General features: G+C 42.1%; 1 protein-coding gene across 6 annotated transcripts in view; it reads right to left on the bottom strand.

Moving 5' to 3' along the window:
• The window catches only part of Pls1 (plastin 1), a 110091-nt gene that overhangs the window by 43779 nt on the left and 46783 nt on the right, over positions 1 to 19529 (bottom strand). The window lies entirely within an intron of this gene.

Consider the following 19529-nt stretch of genomic DNA (forward strand, 5'->3'; position numbering starts at 1 on the left):
CACAAAAAGGGTTCGAGTCTGCCCATGCAGAGATGCATTTATGGTTGAAATGTTATATTTTTTTTTTTTTTTTTTTTTTTTTTTTTGGTTTTTTCGAGACAGGGTTTCTCTGTGTAGCTTTGCGCCTTTTCCTGGAACTCACTTGGTAGTCCAGGCTGGCCTCGAACTCACAGAGATCCGCCTGGCTCTGCCTCCCGAGTGCTGGGATTAAAGGCGTGTGCCACCACCGCCCGGCTTAATATCTTCTTTATCTTTTCTCAGATCCACTTTCTAAACACAGGTACCTCTGTGTAAGGGGGTGGTAAAATGTGAGCATACTGTCATATTTAGTATTAATGCATTATTAGTATGCTTCCATGTTGTTTATTGTAGCATGACTCTTAAAAGGTCTTATTAATAAAAAACAAAACTAGAGCCAGGTATTGGGGTGGGTGCTGGAAGATCAGAGAAGCAAAACAAGCCACAGCCACCTCACCTCGCCAATTCCTCAGCTGACCCTGTTTCCTCAGACTGGAAGCCTCTCAGTCCTCATCCAGAATGAATCTCAGCTGAACTGCTTCTCGAAAGCCTGAAAGCTTAACCAGCTCTAGTTCCTCGTCCTCACGCCTTAAATACTTTTCTGCTTTCTGCCATCACTTCCTGGGATTAAAGGCTCTTGTTACCACGCCTGGCTGTTTCCAGCGTGGCTTTGAACTCACAGAGATCCGGATGGATCTCTGCCTCCAAAAGGCTAGGATTAAAGGTGTGAGTGCCACCATTTTCTGGCCTCTATGCCTGTCTAGTGGCTGTTCTGTTCTCTGACCCCAGAAAAATTTATTAGGGTGCACAATATTTTGGGGAACACAATATCACCACAGTTTATCAATAAAATATTTAATGACCACATATTACTATCTCATAATTTACTTGTTGAACCTCGCGTTGCAGGGTATTTACATGTTTTCCAATTCTTACACACAATGCCTCAAAGAACATCCTTGTTCATATCCATGTTTTCTTCTGTACAATAAAAATCTAAACTTGTAAGTTACTTACATGTTTAAGACGTCTGATACGTAACAGTTCAACTTTTTTGTTTTGTTTGTTTTTGAGACTAGGTCTTACTATGTAGCCCAGGCTAGCCTGGGAAATCAAAATAATGCTGCCCCCTCCTCCTAACTGTTGAGATTATGGGCATACACCACCACACCCACCACCACTCCTATTTTTAGATGACTTAATGATTCTTATAGTCAGCATAGACGATAAACATAAATTGTATTATGTTCCTCTCATGTATACCTAGTTATACAAGACAGTTAACATGCACAACAGAAAATAAGCAAATATTTGCACCTTATAAGGCAATAGAAACCGAAGCATATACTTACATATGATTTCATTTATATGAGCTTCTATATTCCCAGATTTTCAAAAAATCATACCAGTTATCAAAGTAATTCATTTGCTGAAATTTATCATATGAAACACTCAAAAAGTGCTATGACCTAAATATGGCGCCTGCTTCAGCAGCACATGTACTAAAACTGGAGTGATGTGCATACCAGCTTGTTTATAATCTTTGATGTGCTCTCAAAATGATAGATTTTACTAGAGATTAGTCCTAATTTAACGCAATTAAAAGTGGTTTTAAATATTATATTGCCCACTATTTAACCTTACATTATTCTTTAAAACTCCAATGTTGGATGTCAGCACATAGAAGAATGCAAATAGATCCATATCTATCACCCTGCACAAAACTCAAGTCCAAGTGGATCAAAGACCTCAACATAAATCCAGTTACACTGAACCTGATAGAAGAGAAAGAGGGAAATAATCTGGAATGCATTGAAACAGGAGACAACTTCCTGAGTAGAACACCAGTAGCAAGGACACTGAGATCGACAATTAATAAATGGGACCTCCTGAAACTGAAAAGCTTCTCTAAGGCAAAGGATACTATGAATAACACAAAACGGCAGCCTACAGAATGGGAAAAGATCTACACCAACCCCACATCTGACAGAGGACTGATCTCCAAAATATATAAAAACCTAAAGAAACAAGACATCAAAAAACCAAATAATTCAACTAAAAAATGGGATATAGACCTAAACAGAGAATTCTCAACAGAAGAATCTCAAATGGCTGAGAGATACTTAAAAAATTGTTCAACATCCTTAGTCATCAGGGAAATGCAAATCAAAACGACTCTGAGATTCCATCTTACATTATTCAGAATGGCTAAAATAAAAAACATAAATGACAGCTTATGCTGGAGAGGATGTGGAGCAAGGGGAACATTCCTCCACTGCTGGTGGGAGTGCAAACTTATATAGCCACTTTGGAAATCAAAATGGTGGTTTCTCAGAAAATTGGGAATCAATCTACTTTAAGACCCAGCTATACCACTCTTAGGCATATACCCAAAGGATGTTCAATCATTCCACAAGGACACTTGCTTAACTACGTTAATAGCAGTGTTATTTGTAATAGCCAGAACCTGGAAACAACCTAGATGCCCCTCAACCAAAGAACTGGATGAAGAAAATGTGGTACATTAACACAATGGAGTATTACTCAGCTGTTAAAATCAATGACATCAGTAAATTTGAAGGCAAATGGATGGAACTAGAAAAAAAAAAAAAACATCCTGAATGAGGAAACCCAGACTCAGAAAGACAAACATGGTATGGACTCACTCATAAGTGGATATCTGTAAAGTAAAGGATAACTATGCTACAATCCACAGCCCCAGAGAGGCTAGAGAGCCTTCATCCAGTGTCTGATGGAAACAGATGCAGAGATCCACAGCCAAGCACTGTGTGAACCTCGGGGAATCCTATTGAAGAGAGGAAGGAAGGACTGTACAAGCCGTGTGTGTGTGTGTGTGTGTGTGTGTGTGTGTGTGTGTGTGTGTGTGTGTGTGTGTTGTGGTCAAGGTCATCACAAGAGAACCCACAGAAACAACTAACCTGGGCTCACAGGAGCTCACAGATTATGGACCAGCAGCTAGGGAGCTTGCACGTAAGTGACCTAGGTGGTGGAAGCAGGGCCTGTCCCTAACACTTTGGCTTCCAGGAGCCTATTCCTCATACTGAGTTGCCTGGCTCAGCCTTAATACAAGGGGAGGAGCTTAGTTCTACCTCAACTTAATATGCCATGCTTTGTTGACACCGATGGGAGGCCTGTCCCTTTCTGAACAGAAACAGGGGAGGAATGGATGGGGGGGGGAATAGGAGGAAGAGAGGAGGGAATGGAAGGGAGAAGGGAAGGAAAATTGCGGATATAAAATAAATGAATAAATTTAATTGATGAAAATAATAAAACTATAAAAAAACTCTTAATAAAAATATTAAGAACCCCCCCCCAGAAAAAAATTACAAAGATCTCATATCAGTAGGGGAAAAGATAAAGGTATAACTGGGTGATCCTACTCACTCAAGAGAGTTCCTTACATCTTAGCATTAAGCATTCATTTTTATTAAATCCTCACTTTTAGACATTTTTCTAGAGTTATGAATTGTTTTTTTAGACAAATTCTCACTGTGTAGCTCTGGCTGTCCTGGAATTCACTATGTAAACCAGCTGGCCCTCAGAGATCCACCTGCTTCTGCATCCGAAGTGCTGGGATTAAAGGCGTGCACCACCATGCCTGGAGGTTATGACTCTTTATAGGCACAGTTATTTTGTGTTGAAAGAAATTAATTAGTATGACCTCTAAGCATAACTTGTTAGTTTTTCAAAATGTTATTCCAGTGGTAGTTACTGTGAATCTCTGTGGTCTTGGTCATCTTGTCTTAATCAAAATGATCTCTATCACTTGTCTACAGTTTTAAAGGCTCTTAAAGCTTTGCCTAAATGCCCAACATGACTGGCTGGATCTAACTGCCTCTGAACAGTCTGAGGGGAAAGGCATTAGAAACAGACCTGAAGCTGGGTGGTGGTGGCGCGTGCCTTTAATCCCAGCACTCGGGAGGCAGAGCCAGGCGGATCCCTGTGACTTCGAGGCCAGCCTGGGCTACAGAGTGAGTTTCAGGACAGGCGAAAAGCTACACAAAGAAACCCTGTCTCAGGGGGAAAAAAAAAAAAGAAATAGACCTGAATTGCCCTGAAACTAAGAAAAATGGCATGCCTTTTACCAGCCCTAAAGCCCCAACCTTCAGGAGCCAACACTGTTTCCTCTGCTACAGAGACACTTTGTGAGTTCCCAGAGGCTTTATTTCCCATCTCCCATCTCCCACATGCTCCAATTCTGAGTTCTCAAACTCCTCTGACTCGGTTTGGCCAGCTTCTCCCTCATCCACCCTCCAAAAGTCCCCTTTCTATCCCCCCCCACACACACACACACACACAGGAACCTAAAGCATGATGTCAAATGTTTACAAAGAGCTTTCAACGGGCCTGGAATTACACCAAACTCCTCACACACATTAATCAGTTCTACTGACAGAGCATGCGTGATCCCTTAAACGTGAGTGTGAGGCCCACAAAGATTAAGTAGACTGCCTTGAGACTGTCTAGACCTGCCCCACTTGTTGTTCCCTCTCTCCTTCCTAACAGTGGATGCCGGGACCAGCTACCTCCTTCCCTGTCGCCATGACTTCCCTGCCACGAAGAATTCTATCTCCTTGCAGGGTTCCGCCGCACAGAACACACCCTTCTTTCCTAAAGTTGCCTTGTCAGCGTTGTGTTTACAGCAACAAGAGAAGTAACTAACACGGCAACATTAGTGTTTGGTCAGTAGATATTTAGAGGTCACAAGAAAAATCCCGTCTTTATTACTAAAAAAAGGAAGTGGGAAAAGAAAACTGCTAAAGGATGCATACAGCATGCCATTTATTATAAATCATAAAAAATGCAACACTGTAAATGTTGCTTATGATACCGTATGCATGCAATAAAGCTAAACACGTAAGAACCACAAACAAGGTCAGAAGAGTGTCTATCATGGAGAGACAGGCAGGGTCGAAGTGTGGGGTAAGACAGACTTGATCTATGACTCTTAAAAAAAGATATGTTTAAGGGATCATGGCAAAAAGTTTAATGTATGTTTAGTGTGGGAAGCTAGGTGCTAGTCCACAGAGTTACACTGTGTCTGTATTTTTTCAGGCTTTAAAAAATAACTCTTAATGTGAAAAAGTTCTTATACAGAAAAAAGATACTTCTTAAACCAAAGTCACAAACTACTAATTAAAAGAAATGGGTTAGGACTGAGAGGATAGCTCAGTCGATAAAGGACTTGCAAAGGTACGCATGAGGACCTGAGTTCAAGTCCCAGAACTAAGGGTGGAAGGAGAGAACCAACTCTCCAAGGTTGTCCATCTCCTGACTTCCTCTTAGCGCATGCACACACAGACACAGACAGACAGACAGATACACACACATTAAGTAAAAAGAAGTTGGGTGGCACCTGAAGAACTACATTTGCTGTTGTGCTCTCTCCTCCACATGGACATGTACACATGGGCACCTACACACATACAAATATGAACACACACACACACACACACACACACACACACACACACACACACAAAGAAAGAAATTGTCTGGAGTGCAGCCCAGGGGTATGGGTAGAGGAGAAGGTGTCTTAGTGCCCATGAGAGGGATGGGTGAAGCAGATGGAAAGGGGAAGGGAAAAGAGGCAAAACCTAAAAATAATCAACAAAATATAAAGACGACCTCTTGGCCATCTCTCTTTGAACAGGGGAAACTTTCAAGGCTTTGGAAAACTGCAAGTACTTCGATCTTCAGCAACTGCAAGCTAAATTATGATAGAATTTACTGAAATATTACATTCTGCTTAGTCTTTTCCCTCCTCATTTAAAGCAACAGCAATATCTTGCCTTAGGGTCCTGGATACAAGATCAGTCAGAAATCCGTGGTCTCCTCCGTCCTTGGAAAGCATAAACCTAGGAAAAGGTTTTCCGAGGTTGAGTGTTCAGGAACTGGGTTGGGGCTGGCAGACAAGGCGTAGATGAAGAAGGCAGGGAAAGAATGAGAGATTACTTTGAGGGGAAGGAAGGAACACTGGCAGATGCCAGCAAGGTAGGCTGCTGCCCCAGTTGGCAGCAGGCACAGAGAACTTCCACCAAAAAGAGCCTGCCGACTAAGCCAAGGGGTGATTCCCACAGCGCCCCTGCGGACTCACGAGGCAGACAGAACTTGAGCATTTCTGGTGAGAGGCAGTCCTGATGGTACTCTGTACCCTCCTCCACTTCTCTTATCACCCAGGACAGCCTTCCCTTTTCCTGATATTTCTATTTTCAACGCCCCCATTACAAGTTTACAGATCTCAGTGTCACCGGAATCTACCACCACGTGACAAACACAAGTGGCTAAGAAATAAAATGTAACTGAAGAGTTTCCTTTCTAGCTTAAGGCAAACCTAGAAAGTATTTTCATGTGTCTATAGTCTTCCCACAGTCTCCTTAAAGAACTCAATTTCTTTTCAGGGGCTCCATCATTCATTTTGTAAACACTCCACAATCATAGTCTCCTTCATCCTGCTATTCTTAATCAGATTTTTCTCTGGTTATTTGGAACGTGTAACTCTTGACTATAAGTAGGAATTGAGATATTGCTTACTTGGTTAAATACGAGTTTCCTATGCTATAGACCAGCACAACTGTCCTTTGGACAGAGGTGCCAGGTACTAAAAAGGTTCACAATCTCCCCGAGAACGCTTCAGCTCTGAAAGAATTGAGGTTGGCTTCTTTTTTTCCATAAGGAGTCGCTACATAAACTCTTCTTTTAAATGTAGTTTTACTGTCAACAGCCTGAATTTGCCAAGTCCCAAACTATTTTTAAAAAGAAAAGATTTTGCTTGTTTGAGAATTGCCTCGGCACTTGGACAGCCCCAGAGACCCTGAGAATACCAATGAGGCACCATTATAAAGAATGAAGGCCTATACCACACAGGGTGAAGTGACACTGGATTCCAGACTGACTCACTTTGTGATCTCCAAAATGGATGCCTGGCAGTTTTCCACAAAACAACAAAAAATAGCCTAGTGTTTGCTTCATAGCGGGGCTTTTCCTCTCCGACCTTTACACTTTCATCACGCCCTGCACTACCCCATTAACATCCTTCCTGCGCGCTCCCTGTCCAGTTCCTCCTCACAGGCACAGGACGCGATACCTCTGCATTGCCTTAGTCCTTCCCCTCCTCCGTGCTGTTCAGTTCACGTACAGTAAGTCACTCCCGGTCACACGCTGCATGCATGCGCTCACTCTGTTCTTTTGTCTCACCTCATCTTCCTAACCCATTGCTTGCTCCTCACAAGGGGGACCAATCTTCCTTTGTCACCCCAGTCGCCTGAATGGGCTCTGCACATGGGAAAGGTTTAATAAGGTTCATCAATAGCCTGCCCTCCTGCTAGTTCCCTTCTTCTGACCAAGCAGCTCCCTCTTGGACTTTCTTTTCATTTTAATCTAGATTTCACAAGAGAGAAAATGTAGGGTTTTTGTGTTTTGTTTTGTTTTGTTTTCCTGAATTCGGCTTATTTTGCTCAATGCAATAACAATCTGCAGTCCCATATACATGTTTCTGCAAATGGTAGTCTTCATTACTGCTTTAAAAAACTTGAGGACTGCTGGCTCTCAGTGCCCTCTGACCTTACTCATGAGGAAAACCCTTATCCTACCTGTAATTTGTACCAAGTATTCTGACTATCGATAAAGCAACAAGATAGAAACAAAAAAGAAAAGCTCATTGTGTCAACATTTTTCAAAAATTAAAATGATTGTACTGGGATGGTAGGGGTGAGGGTGCTTCTCAAGGGAAGCCTGAACAACAGAATCCAGAAGGCAAGTCCTAAGCAGCTCCCGGAAGCTCTGCAGCGGGACTGTGGGGTGCTGCTGTGGAGCACTCCTCCCTGCTGTGGAGCACTCCTCCCTGCTGTGGAGCACTCCCCTCTGCTGTGGAGCACTCCCCTCTGCTGTGGAGCACTCCTCCCTGCTGTGGAGCACTCCCCTCTGCTGTGGAGCACTCCTCCCTGCTGTGGAGCACTCCTCCCTGCTGTGGAGCACTCCCCTCTGCTGTGGAGCACTCCCCTCTGCTGTGGAGCACTCCCCTCTGCTGTGGAGCACTCCTCAGTGTCTCCATCATCACATTCTGATGACAGTCTGATTCAGTGGATTGGAGACCTTTGGCCACCCGTCCCATTCTTACCATCAAGGGACACCAAGAAGACAAGACCTACAGCTCCAGAGATCTCTGTCCCAGGGTCCGTGCCTTCTACACAACCCTTAGGCTTGCACAAAGCAACGTCGTTTTCAACCTGACTCTTACCCACCTATAAGCACACCATTCTAAAAGTGTGGCCATCAGTGCTTGGTACCTAGCCACAAACATCTAAAGATTATGAACATATAGTTCACAAAATCTCCCACAAGCTCGCTCCCCTAAAACACTAAGCACAGTACTCACACAATGGCAGTCCAAACAAGGCAAGGGGGGTGCTTTTCTTACTCTTTTTACAACAAATCTCATGAGTGTTCACCATAGACCAAGCCCTCTCCTAGGGACTACACATATAACCTGCCTCACAGCAGCTCTGTAAGATTGGCAGCATTCCAACTCCCACTTTACAGTTAAGGAAACTGAGGCCAAAGTATGTATAGTAAATAAAAAAGCTGGATTCTGTACCCAAGAAACCTGTCAAATTCAAACCGAGTTATTTACCTTCTTAACAGAGGTCACTCTATGTTTCTTTCCATGCCCACAGCTCAAGCCAAGCTTCTGTGATCTTTTCCCATTCAAAGATGGTCAAGGACGTAACTGTGCAATGCAGAACTGTTAGACCAAAGTGTATATGCACTGTGTGATCTTTCTAGAAACTGAGAAAATTGATGGGAAGATTTAACTAAGCTTTGGGAAAATGACATGAATTATTTTACAACACTCTTTTTGGTCTCTGAAAAGTACTTTGCTCTTGTTTTATGTATTGTATAGTCACAGGAAATTATATACTGCGGGGTGGGGGTGTATGGGGGGTGGTGATTGCCTGGACTGTAATTGCCTATAAATGCCAAATGCCTCAGAATGAATGTTTCAGTACCACACCAAAGAGCTCTCAGAGAACAGGAAACAGTGACTGGTGACTCACAATTCCCATACGAATATTCTAGAATAACCTAGGTGTAACTGCCTGGCTTGGCAACCTTTTCCCAGCTCTAGCCCAGAATTCACAGAAATCATAGAAATGCAAATGAGCCTCTAGGGTAACTGGTGCCAAGTGAGCAGACAGTCCTCCCCAGGGCTGCCATGTCAGGGCATGACCTCTAACCTTCAAAATACACACTGCTTCAAAATGGAAGCTTTCCATTTTTGACATTTAAAAAACGTCTTCAGGAGATGAATTCCTGAGATGATATTCTTGCAACACGCAAGATGCAATTCTACTTGTCCCTATTAAAAAGCAAAGGAAGAAATTTTCATGTGGCATATGCTTGTATTTTTTCAAGGATTCATAAAAACTTCACATAAAATCCTAAGTTTCTAAAGGTTATGGATAAGAAAAATACGGATTTTTAAAAATATATATTATCAATGACAACGGGAAGTCATAACAATTAACAATTCTCAAACTATTATCACCCTTCCTAAAAAGCATACTGAATTAACATTATTCTATGAAGAAGCGGCATGCCTCCACTGAAGGCTTTTACCCAACAGCAGACAGGAGTTTTCTTACTGAGGTAAGACTGATTCTCTATGCACCAGCAGGGGCTTGCCCACAAACTAGGAAGCATCCATCTTGTTTGCTACTGCAGAATTAAAGAAAGCAGTATTCACAGCTCTGGAAGTTTCTCCTCTCTAGAATTTCAACAATAGAAAAATTAATGACCACAGTACACACACACACACACACACACACACACACACACACACACATATATATATATGTATATATATTGTTTTTGTTTTTCGAGACAGAGTTTCTCTGTGTAGCTTTGGCACCTTTCCTAGAACTCACGCTGTAGCCCAGGCCAGCCTCAAACTCACAGAGATCCGCCTGGCTCTGTGCACCACCACCGCCTGGCCAACCGCACTTTACAGTGAACAATTATTTTATACCTCCCAAAGCAGTTCCTACCTGCTACCTAATTATTAGACATAAGTCACCCAACAGAGAAATTAAGATATAATGTACCATTTACTCAGATGATTCTGAGGATTTCCCCTATTAGGATCTTGACTGATGATTGATGTAGGAGGAGGGCCCAGTTCATTGTGGGTGGTGCCACATCCTTGGGCTGGTGTTCCTGGGTGCTATACCAAAGTAGGCTGAGTAAACAGTGAGGAGGGAGTAAGTCAGTAAACAGTGTTCCTACATGGCCTTTCCTTGAGTTCTTGCCCTGGCTTCCCTCACTGATGGACTGTGCCGTGGAGGTGTAAGCCAAGTAAACCCTTTCCTCCCCAGCTATTTTTGATCATGTTGTTTATCCTAGCAATAGAAACCCTAACTAAGACAGTGACTATTGTCACTACAGAATAGTTTTTATTCCTTAAAATCATTAACAACATATTCTTCTGAAGTTTTTTCATTCAGCATAAATATTTTCATCGTATTCAAATCTTTTGCCTACCATCTTATTGTGTAGAAGCTTGTTATTGGGTCTTACAGGTTGCTCCCAGCCATGATACGGGCTGAGCATCCATTCTTTCATCATGAAGCACGCTGTCAAAGCATCCATGGAAAGCCTGCATGCATCAGATTGAGGAAGCGTCTCCCATCTAGTCTAGTTAGTTGGAAGGTCTGGTGTGTGTGTGTGGGGGGGGGGGGGGGGGGGGGGGGGGGGGGGGGGGGGGGGGGGGGGGGGGGGGGGGGGTTCATTAGTCACCAATGGATGTTAAACTTATAATGTTTTTGTGTGTCTCTAAAATGATTATACACTTTTGCCTGTTAATATTTTGAGCTGCAATTACTGATTTCAAATGTAAACAGTTGTACGTTCCTGGAATAAGCTTTTCTTGATTAGGATGCATTACTCTTTAGTGTGATTATTGATATGGTTAGCTTTAAGTCTCTTCCAGCTGTCTTCTGAGTCTCTCAATTTTCTCCTCCTCTCTTTTATCTTTTTTGGGGATTACTCAAACATTTTTAATTCCAATTTATTTCTTTTCTTTGATTATTAATTACAAAAGTTTTTGTGGTTACCTTTAGCTTTATAACATGGTCTTTAACTTGTTACAGCTTATCTTCAAAACATTCTTACTCCATGCCATACATAGAGCACCAGAATGCCACAATGGTAGGGAGCTTGAACATCACTAATCTGAAAACCTAAACCTAAAATGCGCCAACTGGTACAGCTGGGATGCTTCAAGAGAAAGCCTGTACAGACAGTCTGAAATCTGAAAAAGCTATGAGATCTGAAACACATCTAATTGCAAGTATTTCAGATAAAGAATACTCGATCTATACTTCCATTTTCCCCACTTACTCTGTGTTATAGAATATTATTTTAAGGTTAATTTTGTTTATGTTACATTTGTTTAACTCTGTGAACCTGTGTTACTTTGCCTGTCTAAAACACCTGATGGTCTAATAAAGAACTGATTGGCCAATAGCTAGGCAGGAGAAAGGCTAAGCAGGGCTGGCCAGCAGAGAGAATATAAAGGAGAAAACTGGGAGGAGAGAGCTAGGAGCCAGAGAAAGAGGAGGACTCCAGAGGCCAGTCACCCAGCTACACAGCAAGCCCTGGAGTAAGAGTAAGATTTACAGAATTAAGAGAACAGGAAAAGCCCAGAGGCAAAAGGTAGTCAGAATAATTTAACTGAAGTTGGCTAGAAAGAAGCCAAGCCAAGGCTGGGCATTCATAAGTGTGTGTTTACTTGGGAGCTGGGTGGTGGGCCCCCCAAAATGGAAAAAACAAACAACAAGTCTGTGTGCTATTTTTGTTATAAAGCCTATACCACATCTTACCACTCTAAAGTAATTACCTTTTTATTATCAAATATATATGCTTCTTATAAGTTGTGTCCAATGAAATAAATTTAACTTTAAAAATTAATAACCTTTAAAAATATTAATAGCCAGGTGTGGTTGTGCATGCCTTTAATCCCAGCACTAGGTAGGCAGAAACAGGCAAATCCTTGGGTTCAAGGCCAGCCTGGTCTACTGAGCAAGTTCCAGGATGGCCAGGGCTGTTACACAGAAACACCCTGTCTGGAAAAACCAGAGAAGAAAATAAAAATACCAATAAACAATTGTATGTGACCACCCACGGAGCACCACGTTCTGCACTTTGTACAGATCTTTATTTCCACAGTATCTTGTTCCTTCTGCCTGAAGCACTTCCTTTAACATGACTTGTACTATGAAGAGCTGGTTTTATATCCACGTCTGTCTCATCCTTGTTTGGAACACGTCTTTGTTGGGTTTAGATCTAAGTCTAAAAGATACAGTGAGTTCAAGGACAGACAAGGTTTAAGATGCTGTCTCAAATATTAGAAATAAGTTTGATAGAAGAATTTAAGGCTCATGCTTAAGTGTTTACTAATTTATAAGATATTTTCACATGTATTATTGCACCTGATTCTCACATACCCCTGTGTAAGAGCCCACAGAGGTTTCCTAATGAGATCCGAGCTTGCTTTACCCAGCAGGGCTGCATAAAGGGATGATTTGACCACAGGCATGGTTACCAGGTGTTTGGGAGGGTCTGTACTTGGCTGTGCGATATGCTTTGATCTAGCAAGGGGAGAGGTCTTTTGCCTTGCCCCTTAGCATTGTTATAAAAAGCCCTTTTGAAGAGACAGAAGGGGCCACTGGGTATTGACCCAGGTCTTTCTGAAGCAATCCTGTGTTTCCATCTGTCTCATCTCCTCTATCTTTCTATCTACAAGTTTCTTATTCCTCTCTCCTCCTCATAGGAACCCTGTAAAAGGTGGGAGCTGGCCTCCCACAGATGGTGCCCTGAATAGGGACTGAGGTTCAGGCAGCCCCACACTCCTGTAGGGAAAGCAGAACTAAATTGAAATTTCATAATATATGTGTGTGTGATAGGAATAAATACTACATAAATTACTATGTTCATAAACCCACTCATTCCTGATTTGTACATAAGGAGGCAGTGTCAGAGAGGCCAACCTACCAAGCAGGTCAAGTGTTAGCAAGTGTCAAAGCTAGGACTATTTTCAGTGTGCCCGAGTCTTTGTCCAGTGTTCCTTTCAATAAACCACATGATTCTTGGCCAAGAGCAATGAAGTCATGCATCAGGTTCTCAAGGGAAACAGGGAATCAGCTTTCTGCATGATATTCAAGAGCGAGATCTGAGCCTCTTTTGTGTAAACGGTGAAATGAGATGACTCAGTATAGAGGTTTACCAAACAATTCTGTACACAGTTCTTTTTACTTTATCAATTATAATTTAAACCTGAATTCTCTCTTTTTACTAGTAACTAAAGGCTACTTTTATTACATATAACAAGAATTAAATAATGAACTGGGCAAAGTGGTTGTACAAATATAATCTTCTCAGCACCCACAAGACCAAGGACCACAAGTTTCTGGTCAGCTTGGGCGATATAGTAAGTTCCAGAACAGATATTTCTAAAAGATAAAGAGTTATTATCTCCAATAAACCAAACACTGTCAGGAGTGCATATATTAGAAGGAATAAAGCAAGGCAGAGTTGGGGTATTGTAGAAAGTACTGTTACTACAACTACTGATTTTCATGGTAAGGTTATGAAATACTGAAAGAGCTGAAAACATTTCAAAGTGGTGAAAATTAGATGGAAAGTCAAGATAAATTTAGATACCTGTACTTCCTCTACAGAATTGATCCCTTGCCTGTTTTGTTTTGTTTTTGTTTTAAACAGTGTTTCTCTGTGTAGCCTTGGTTGTCTTAGAATTCACGCTGTAGACCAGGCTGGGCTTGAACTCAGAGACCCGCTTGCCTGTGCCTCCCAAGTGCTGGGATTAAAGGCATGCACCACCTGAATAATTCTTAAAGTCTTCTGATATTTAGTCTTTTTAGTAAATTACACACAGATTACACAAAATTACATATTGATCCAAATTCTGCACATAAATTCAAGGAGTTTGTGGACATACACCTTACTCACAAGCCCATTCTTGGACTTTTTACAGGTCCATGGGTTCTGAAGTAATAACTGCAACTATGCATATTCATGTGTATAACACGGCTTATGTGTGTGTGTGCACATGTGTTCCGGTGAGCACACACCAGTGTATGCATACATTTGTGTAAGCATGTGCACGTAAAGGTCAGAGGTAACAATGAGTGCCTCCCTTGATCAGACTCCACTTGGTTAGTTGGTTGGTTGGTCGTTTTGAAGCAGGGTTTCTCAGGGTGCCTTTAGCTCTCAGATTTGGCCTTGCTGGCTAGCCAACAAACTCCAGGGATTCTCCTGCTTCTGCCTCCACGGCATGAACAGCCATGCCTGTCTTTTGAACGCGTATTGGTAATCTAAATTCAGGTCCTTGAGCATACGCAGCAAGCATATTACCCACTGAGCCATCCCCACAGCCCCTCTTCAGTGTTTTAAGTGGAAAAGTTAATCAGCAAGACTTCCTATCATAAGACATTATTAGTAAGTAGATATGCTTCGTAAGTGGCAGATAGGCTCACACATAACCATAATAACAAGTCTACTGACTAATGTACAAGTGGAGTTCCACAGCAAGAAAAATGAAGGGACAAATACTTCAAGCATGAGTTCTGACAAAGCTGAGTGGCCATAGAGAGAGGTGAGGCATCTACATTTCTGACTTGGGTGTAACCAACATTTCTAAGGTCTTGACTTGAAAAGCACATATTAATGTGTCACTTTATTCTAAACATACTTAGTGCTTTCTTTTAGACTGTTTAACTTACCCTCACAGCAATGCTCACTGCCTGGAAGTAGTTTCTATAAAGAATTAAAGCGGGGCCGGGCGGTGGTGGCACACGCCTTTAATCCCAGCACTCGGGAGGCAGAGCCAGGCGGATCTCTGTGAGTTCGAGGCCAGCCTGGTCTCCAAAGCGAGTTCCAGGAAAGGCGCAAAGCTACACAGAGAAACCCTGTCTCGAAAAACCAAAAAAAAAAAAAAGAATTAAAGCGGTAAATTACACAAGTTAAACATCTCACCACTTCTCCCCAAACAGACAAAACAACAAACAACAACAACAAACCCCTTGAATCTTAAAATTCACCTACTCTGACTTCTTCTTTTTATAGACGAGAGTACTGAAACCACGCTCTTGTTTCTTAATAACACAACATGGTCACCAAGAATCCCTTTCTCTGTCAGGATGCAAGAGGGAAATATTAGAACATCTTAGGTTTACTTTTAAAACTAGAGGAGGCACCAGTTTAGCTTCAAGAATATTTAACAGGTACGTTTTCAACAGCTCGGTAACCTGGTGCTTGTGGTAGATGATTTTATGACACAATCAGCTAAAGAGATCCCCCACGAGTGGAGAATGCATTCCACAATGAAAAGGTTGGTGTGGTGATATTGTGTGTACCCTAATAAACTTGCCTGAGGATCAGAGGACAGAGCCAGCCACTAGACTAGACATAGAGGCCAGACAGTGGTGGCACACTCCCTTAATCCTATCACTCGAGAGACAGAAATCTGTCTGGATCTCTGTGAGTTCAAGACCACACTGGGCTACATGAGACTGATCCAGTATAGGAGAGAAACAGAGCCAGGCAGTGGTGACACACGCCTTTAATCCCAGGAAGTAATATGGCAGGGCAGAGAAAAGTATATAAGGTGTGAGAAAACAGGAACTCACTCTCTTTAGGCTACGAATTTCCTAGAGGTAGGAACTAGTGTCTAGCTGCTCTGCTTCCCTGATCTTTCACTCTGATGTCTGACTCTGGGTTTTTTATTAATAAGACCATCTAAGATTTGTGTTACAGGTTGGGGGCAGAAGAGATGGCTCAGGGCTTGCTACTATTTCAGAGGACTGGAGTTTGGCTTCTAGGTACCACTTAGGGCAGCTTACAACCTCTTATGACTAGCTCCAAGGTATCTAATGCCCTCTTTCTGGCCTCTGTGAGCGCTTGTACATACACACATACATAAATTTTTTTTAATTTTTTGAAAAAAAAAAGGTTGTACTGTGATCCATTATTCATTCTTTCTTTTCTCTTTTATTTTTTTATTTATTATTATTTATTTTGGTTTTTCGAGACAGTGTTTCTCTGTGTAGCTTTGCGCCTTTCCTGGAAACTCACTCTGTAGCACAGGCTAGCCTTGAACTCACAGAGATCCACCTGGCTCTGCCTCCCAAGTGCTGGGATTAAAGGCGTGCGCCACCACCGCCCGGCTAATTTTTTTTTTTTTTTACTTTCAGTATTTGCAATATTCTGCAGTTTATATATACCTGGAAGAGACTGTGCAATCCAGCTGATATCTAAACTACTTTCACTAAATGAACAAGCAGCTTTCCCTATGCTAGAAAATCAAACAAAAGCAAATTATGATTATGTATTAGGAAAAAATTTCAAAATGATCAAGATTATTCAAAATACTTTAAATTCAGCCACTGGCAGTAAACATTATCCTGTGTATATATGTATATATGTACCATGAAGTATTAGTTAAGGATACTACAAAGTCCTTATCATTAACAATACATTTTCTTCCTTCCTTCCTTCCTTCCTTCCTTCCTTCCTTCCTTCCTTCCTTTCTTCCTTTCTTTCTTTCTTTTATGGATTTTCAAGACAGGGTTTCTCTGTGTAACAGTTCTGGCTGTCCTGGAACTTGCTTTGTAAACCAGGCTGTCCTCAAACTTACTGAGATCTGCCTGCCTCTTCCTCCCAAGTGCTAGGATTAAAGGTGTGTGCCACCACCGCCCACCAACAATACATTTTCCAGATCAAATTTTTACTACATTTTATTTCGTTATTTTACAGGCATGCACAGATGGGCCACAGCACACATGTGGAGGTCAGAGGACAACTTGCAGAAGTCAGTTCTCTCCTCCCAGCATGCGGCTCCTGGGGATGAACTCAGGATGTCTGCCTTAGATGTCTGGCTTGGGGGAAAGCACTTTACCCACTGGACCATCTCACCAGGACACAGTAAGTTGAACGTGAGTACAGTAATAAATTTAAAATATATACAGGTTGGACATTCTATATCTGAGTGTCTCAGATTCTGAATTGTTTCGGGTTTTGGAAAGTTTGCATGTATCTAATGAGTTACTGGAGAGAAGGCCATTTTAATAAAATCTATTTCTTAGAAGTAGCATGCGCCTAGTATGCTCTTACTGATGAGGAAAGGTGAGAAATTTAAAGGCCTGGGGCTTTCTCAACTGGTTTTTTTTTTTTTGTTTTTTTTTTTTTGGTTTTTCGAGACAGGGTTTCTCTGTGTAGCTTTGCGCCTTTCCTGGAACTCACTCGGTAGCCCAGGCTGGCCTCGAACTCACAGAGATCCGCCTGGCTCTGCCTCCCGAGTGCTGGGATTAAAGGCGTGCGCCACCACCGCCCGGCTCTCAACTGTTTTTAAGGAAACTGTCTTTCTAAAAATCATTAAGTTGTTTTTCCCAGATTCAATGAATAGGGAAATCATTTTTAAGTAAGAATGCTGTCTCCATTTTAATCCTGGTCCTTTCTAACAACTTTTTTAGATTTATTCATTTAACTTTATGTGTATGATGGTTTGCCTTCATGTATGTATGTGCACTACACACATGCAGTGTTCACAGAAGTCGGAAAAGGGTGTCAGATCCCATGAATTGGAGTTACAGATAGTTGTGAACCACCACACGGGTGCTGGGAATTACACCCAGGTCCTCTGCAAGAGCGGTGGGTGTATTTAAGGACTGGATCCCTCTCTCCAGCTCCGAATACTTGTTCCTAAACATAAGATCATTTGTGTTTCATGTCCCTTATACTGAGGGCATGAGGCCATTTCATACAACCTTCTGCTTAGAAGTGGGGTGTGCCCTGTGTTTTCACTGATGAGGAGAGCTGAGAAACTGCAGATGCCTAGGGCTCATTAAGAGGGACTTCTGGGAGAAACAGCTCAGCTTCCCACTTTGTGAACAGGTGAAGAAATAAGAATCCTTGCACCATTTGCCTCCCGTGGTTTGCTGGACGTTTCTGCCCCACAAGGATGAGAACTGCATGGGAAGCATTTGGAAGGAGAGGGAACAATAGAAACTTTGATTTTTAGAAGAACATGATCAGAAACAGCCATTATCTTTCTCCATTCTTTTAAGAATTCAGGTCCAGAAACATTGAGCTTGAGATTAAAATCAGCACTTAGCAGGAAAAACCAGGCCAGTCCTCTGGCAGAGTACTTGAGAGCTGAAGATATGTGCATTTTCAGCGCCCTTTGGCCCCAGCGCTGCCCCAGTCTCCGAGACTCCTGTTACCAGGATCCCAGCAACAGAACCCTTTCCTGCAGGGACTGTGGGTCGGTAAGGATGTGGACTTTTTCAAAAGGCTTGATAAGGCTACACCGCGAACAACATTTGTAGCTACGCAAAGTAACCTAATAAGGGTCATCAAATATCATGCTTTGGGTGGTAAGGTGATCTAAACGGAGGATCATAAAGGAATGTTATCCCCCAGCTCCACAAGAACACAATTGAGCGACTGGCTAGTTCATTAAGAAAGGAGCCGCACAATGAATGGTACAGCCTTTGTTGAAGTCTGGGCATGACACAGGAAAAGCAATTTGGGTTCCAAAGAAAGCTCTGAGGAAGGCTTGGCTTGGCTCTGTTTTGTTTTTTTTAAAAAACGATGTGACATTTTTCTATGGCACTCTCTTTCTAGGGCTAGCTGGTCATAATGAGTTTGTTTCCCTAAGAAGAGCCACGGAGTCACTCTACACTGTAATTCACACAGAATTGCTTTAAATGTGTGCCTGCTTGCCAAGCAGAGCAGGTTGCATCCTAACTTTATGCCGAGGTGTTAAGTGTTCACCATTACTGCACAGAGGAACATGCTTAACTTCTGAAAGGTGTCTCCATTTTGAGAATGCACGAGTCCTTAATTCTGTGGCACTCGGGCCTATTCAAACTGCAGTTGTATCACTTTCCGAGTCTCCTTGACATGCATCATTCAAGACCGTCTCAGCTTCACGTGGGCTGGGAACTGCTCGATTTCTGCTTTAGTGAGAAAACAGCCCAACTCACAGACCATCTTAAATGACCAGAGTGAAAAGTGACAAGCTCACACAGAAACTGCTTAGAAGGAAACTTTCTAAAAAAAAAAAAAAAAAAAAAAAAGATTGTGGTCCCCAAGGCAATGCAATGGTGAAATCCTTATGCAAGAACACGACCTCCTATTAATCCTGGCTCTTCGAGACTTAAAGGAGCAGAAATGAGAATAAAGAACTTATTGAAATTTAGATACTCTCGCCACTGCCTAGAGGCACAGACACAACACTGCATCACTAGCAATGGGCTGCTCTCAGCTTTAAAAAACAAAAACGTAACTGTAGAATCTCTTCAGGGACAAAAAGAAAAAAGGGAGTTTTACTTATCCACAATAAAACTATAGACTGTAGGAGCCATTTCATTGGTCTGAAAGCATCAGGCTTCTAAGCAACAGTACATATACCT

Source organism: Peromyscus californicus, unplaced genomic scaffold (assembly GCF_007827085.1).
Source record: "Peromyscus californicus insignis strain IS unplaced genomic scaffold, ASM782708v3 Scaffold_11__1_contigs__length_118956290, whole genome shotgun sequence".
Lineage (NCBI taxonomy): Eukaryota > Metazoa > Chordata > Mammalia > Rodentia > Cricetidae > Peromyscus > Peromyscus californicus.